Below are 6,000 nucleotides of genomic sequence, written 5' to 3'. Positions count from 1 at the left end.
ATAAATCATTAGTCTCATAAAGAATAAAATGAGTTCATATTTCTACAACTAGAATCTTTTCATGAATGTTCTATATGCATTGCTTGATGAATGATATCCAAAGATAGAAATATCTTTATCAGATTTGGCATTGTTTTCAAGAAACCATATCAAGCATAACATATACTACTGAAAAATATGAAAGATATGCAACAGATCATTTTCTATTTTTCAGAAGATCAAATGGAGTTTTCATCAAAAATAGATCTAATAGAAACCATATATATGACAAGCAATGATGATAGCTTTTAAAAAAAAAATCATTTAAGTAGATGACGATCATACATCATTGCCTTTTTCATTTCTTCAAGGATTCTATTAATCCTATTTTACTTATGGTGTTCTTGGTGCAGAAACAATTGTATTCAATATTATTTTCTGTGCACAACTTAATAAAAAAAATTGGTTTTCAAGACTATGCCATGATACTTCTTTTACTTTCATAGTTTGCAAACCTTTTTCATTTGATCCCTTTCACAAGATTTAGCAAATGCAGAAAATACTTTAATTTTACTTGCCAAGAACAAATCCAATGTAAGCTTGTGAAAACTTAGTGATGGAAACAACATCTTTAGATTTAGAAATTGATTCTTGTTTGTTTCCTTAGTTAACATGCATAGCAAACTTTGACCTTGCAGAAGATAATCTAAGTAAATCAATGACAAGATCTTTTGAGATTAGGTCCATACTAGCATAAGTTAATTTTATATGCCAAAAAGAATTCTTTGATCATAGTATTTATAATGCATATATTCAAAGATATACCAAGTACACATTTTCATATCTATGATCAATGAACAATAATGCCATGGATAAAAACTCTCAGTCAAGCATATAGAGAATTCATAGAGTTATTCTTAGGAGAATTGATTTACCAAATTATCCATCTATAAGTAAAGCATAATCTAGAAAGATGGAGTGATTTGGATATATTTTCTTTTCATATCAAGAAATATCACTTATATCACAAGAAAAGAATGATTAATACTTGCAAGTTATGTTTTAATTAACTAATAAAACAATTTCAGTATGAGAGGATGCAAGAATTACTAATTTCATTATTTCTTCCATTTTAGTCACTTTTCTTAAGTATATTTTAAGTTTCATTCTTTAATATATATCTAGAGCACCCAATGTCCAATTTAACATCTTTTGTTGGAGCCTTGAGTGCTAGACACACCTGCAGAAAATATTTAGATTTTCAACTTAGAAACCTAAGCTCTTTTGGGTCCTTGCAGGTTAGCTATTATTGTTCCTTTTGAACCCATATTTTCTTAATAGCTATTTTGTCCATAGGCTTGCAGATTTTAGGACTACAAGAAGTGTATTTCTGCATCTTCTTATTAAATTTAACAAACATGGATTTAACATGAGTGGTAGATAACCCTTCAGTTTTCTGTTTTTGCCTTTTAGGTTTATTAAATTTGTAATGTACAGATTTAGGAACAGAAGAGATTTTGCATAACCTTTGTTCCTGTTTATCAGCATTATAAGAATCTATTTTAAAATGATTAGAAACTGTTTTAACAACCATATTCTTGAAAGATTTTTGGATGTACCAAGGTTGACATCCCAATCCAATATTATCAAATTCAGCTCTTTGATTATTTATCATTAGATTCAACTTTTCAGAGCTCAAAGTAAATCTTTCAACAACAGGTTTTAATTTGTCAACTTCTTTAGTTAATCTTTTGTTATCTTCTGAAAGCAATTCATTATTTTTCTTAAGTTTATCATGGCTTTCAGTGAGAAGTTGGTTTTTCTGATTTAGTTCTTTATTTTCCTTAATTAAGATTTCAGTTTTATTTACTAGGATTTTCTTTTCATTCTTCAGGTTCTTGTTTTTACAAATGAGTTTCTTATGTTCTTTCATTAGATCAAGAAATGCATCATGTAACTCATCAAGTGTAAAATCATTTTCAAGTTTATCATATACTTCATATTCAGAAGAGAAGACACTTTGCATTTCAATACATACCTCATCCTTGTGTGCCACAAGGCATAGGTTTTCAATATCACCTTGTCTCTCTTTTTCTTTAGAGCTAATTTCAGATTCACTAAAAATGTTAGTGCTTTCATATTTAGCCTCTAGCATATTCCACATGTCTTTAGCAGTTATGCAAGAAGATATGCAATTAAACTCATTCCTATCTAATGCACAATATAATAGGTTCATGGCTTTTGAATTTTGTTGAGCCATTTTCTCATTATGATTAGTGTTTGTGTGTGTTCCATTGACTATAATGCTCCATAAATTATAATCAAGCGATTGTATGAAAACGCGCATGCGTGCTTTCCAATGTGTATAGTTTATGCCATTAAATAGTGGAGGTCTATCAATTAATTGTCTCTCTCCTAGAAAACTATCTATTTGAGTTGTCATGATCTTTGGCTCTTTGACGGTTAGGTCAAGAACACAAGGCAAGAAATTATAGAGCACCGGCTCTGATACCACTTGTTGCCCAGTAGATACAACCCAAGAGGGGGGGTGAATTGGGTCTTTTAAAACTTTTAGGCTACTTCTAACACTTTTCAATTAATTATGCTAAGTTGTATAGATGCACAGTAGAATTTAAACTTAGCAACAGTTTGATTTATTGAATGAGACTTGATTAAGTAAATTGAATATGCTTGCAACTAAAGGATGCGCGGATAAAAGTTAAGCAAGCAATTTATCTAAGTAAGTAAGTGAGCAAGTTAGACAATGACAAAAAGCATCACAAACACAACAAACATATAGTGGTTCAGTGCACCCCAGCACCTACATCCACTCCCCAAGACCTCTTGGGAATTTCACTATAATCCTCCAGATTACAGTTCGGTAGTTTTGCGAGTGCACTACCCAACTCGTTGTTTTACACCGGGCTAACAACGAACCCTACAATCCGGTAGTTTTTCGAGTGAACTACCCAACTCGTTGTTTTATCCCAGGCTAACAACGAACCCTACAATCCGGTAGTTTTTCGAGTGAACTACCCAACTCGTTGTTTTACCCCGGGCAAACAACGAACCCTAAAACCCCCAATTTCACCTAGGCTTGGGACGCCTTTTCCTTGTTCCAAGTCCCTTGACTGGAACAAGCACAATATTGAAAAAGTTTTACAAAAGATTTGAAAGCTCTTAAGAAGCAAATATAACAATGAGAAACAATAAAATCGGAAGAACCCTTTTTGCCGTTGGAAGCGTGGATGATGGTGGTTCTTCCGAAGTGGATCACGTTGGCTTGAATGCGAGCTTTGATTGCCAAGTGGGAGTGAGTAGATGAGCACGAAATCAGATGGGAAAGCTTGAATGCACTTGATTTCTCCTCTTGAAAGCACTAACTCCCTTGAACCTCTTTCTCTTTCTTCTCTCTTGAATGATCTTGTGTTTGGTTGGTGAGAAGTTGTTGGAAGGCTCTTAGGAGCTCCCTTTTATAGCCCAAAAAGCAATAGATCCGTTAGACACAAAAATATAGTTCTTTGAAATTCAAACAAACCTGCAAAAGTGTGTCAGTCGCGTCCCAGGCGCTCCGGAGACGTCTCCGCTTCAACGCGAGACGTCTCGGCTGTATAAAATTTCTTTTGACGTTGTTTGGAGTCGACTCGGCGCTTTACGGGGACGTCTCGGGATGTTTGCGCTTTTTGCATGGGGACGACTCCGCGACGTCGGGGACGACTCCGCAGTTTTATCACCGAAAAATAAGTCCTCTGGAATCCCCTGAGAGAGTCGACTCCGCGCTTTCTGGGGACGTCTCGGAAAGTTTGCTTTTTATGCGTGTGGACGACTCCGCGTCCTTCGGAGACGACTCGGGCGCATCCCTTGAAATCGGTCTTTCTGCCGCCTCTGAGAGAGTCGACTCCGCAGAGTCAGGAGTCGACTCCGACCCTGCGAGACGCCTCGCCAGGTGCCGGGGACGTCTCCAGACGTGCCAATTCTTCCTGTTCGTGCCAGAGACGTCTCTGTGACAAATCGGAGACGTTTCGGCTGTCCCTGATCTGTTTTCTTCATCTCAAAAATTCTTCAATAAATCCTTGAAAAATATGAAAACTTGCCTAGACATTTCTTAACAATATTCTTAATTAAACACCTGAAATCCTCAAATAAATTGTTAAGATAAAGGGAATTATACTCTAGTGTTTTGTGTTCATCAAAATCCATTAGGGGGTCAACAGCCTCACATTCGCCGGTTCTGCTCCCGGTACAATCTCTATGTGATGATCGTGCTCCCTCTCGGGTGGAAGACCATGAGGCTCCTCAAATAAATCTGCGAACCCCTGTAAGAGAGCAGCCAAATCAGTAGGTATACCTGCCTCCGTCGTGGTCTACGTCGACAGAGGTAAGAGCTGCATCAAGTAGCTGTGCGCGCCGGGTCCGGGCAAGCCGACTAGGGGCTGAAGTGCAGCCCTTAGGCTAGGCCGAATGCCATCCAATCTAACTCGCCGTCCGCTCCGTCTGAAAGTCACCCACATCTCGGCGAAGTCGAATGTAACCGGGCCAAGACTCTGCAGCCACTGCGTACCAAGGACCAAATCAGCTCCTCGTAATGCCAACGGATAGAGATCGAGCTTGAATTGGCTGCCCTGGATCGTCAAAGTGATGCCTCGGAATATGCCCTCCGCCCTCAACGTGGCTCTGTCACCCAATGCCACGTCGAAGCCCAATGTCGGCTCTGCTATGAGACCGATCTGTTTGACGAGCCTCTCATCCAAAAAATTGTGGGTGCTGCCCGTATCTATGAGGATACGCACCACACGTCTTTTGATCATGCCGTCCACGCGTAGCGTTTTCGGTGTCGCCGATCCGGAGTAGGCATGCAATGAAATCTGAGGTGGCACGTCCTCTTCCTTGGCCTCTAAATCTTGGGGCTCGTCCTCGGCAACCTCATCACCATCTTCAGCCACGGCCTCGTCCTCCAACCCGTCGATCAACATCACCGCTCCGACGGGCCGCGCACACCGGTGTCCCGGTGTAAATTTCTCGTCGCAACGAAAACATAGGCCTTTTGCTCGACGTTCCTCCACTTGTGCTGGTGTCAAGGTCCTCCCGGGTGGACGCTCAACCCTCTTGACGTCACCTGACAAGCGAAGAGGGGTCCTCGGCCCTGTGTTGGCTGCTGCAACCGTCGGCGCTCTCAGCTGGCCGATGGAGCCCCCTGCGGTTTGGCCGGCCCGGGGGTTGGTCCAGCTGCCCCGTGCCGCTGATCGAGTGGTCTTGATCTTCTCTTCCATCATTAGGGCCAAGGCAAAGGCATCCTCCAGAGATTGTGGCCGCAAAGTCCTCACCTCGGCTTGAATGTCGACACGAAGTCCTCCGAGGTATATGCTTTTCAGCGCGGAGTCGCTCCACCCCACCACTCGGTTGCTGATCCTCTCAAACTCCTCTTGAAAGGCTCTAACAATAGTCTTTTGGGTGACCCTTGATAGCATAGACTGGAAGTCATCGTACTCGGTAGGGCCGAAATGCCGACAAATTGCTGCAGAAAAATCCTCCCAACCGTTGAAAGGTCGGGCTCGATCGGCGGTTTGAAACCATCGCAGGGCGGTCTCTTCTAGGTGAAAAGATGAGATCAATACCTTTTGGTCCTCCGCTGTGCCATGGTAGTAAAAGAACCGCTCAGCTCGATACACCCAATCGAGAGGATCGCCGTCTTTAAACTTGGAAAATTTCAGCCTAAGAGTCAGTCCGCGATTTTCTCCCTCTCGATCTCCATTACGGTCCCGATCTCGTTCATATCCTCGGCGTGGGTACTCCCCCACACGCTGGTTCCTCATCTGAAAATTCTGGATGGGATCATCCTCCATATCCGACCCATCGTCGATGCCAATCGGGCTCATCCCCCGAGCCCTAGCGCGTGCGCCAATCGGTATGAGCTCGGGTCGAGGTCTAGGTCGATCTTCTCCTTGGTCCAACTGCATCTCCTCTGGTGGGTTGGGAAGGAGAGGCTCACGAGGAGGGGGTCCCCTCCGTCCTGGTCGTCCA

Source organism: Phoenix dactylifera, chromosome 11 (assembly GCF_009389715.1).
Source record: "Phoenix dactylifera cultivar Barhee BC4 chromosome 11, palm_55x_up_171113_PBpolish2nd_filt_p, whole genome shotgun sequence".
NCBI classification, from domain to species: domain Eukaryota; kingdom Viridiplantae; phylum Streptophyta; class Magnoliopsida; order Arecales; family Arecaceae; genus Phoenix; species Phoenix dactylifera.
Note: the sequence above shows the minus strand (reverse complement) of the source record.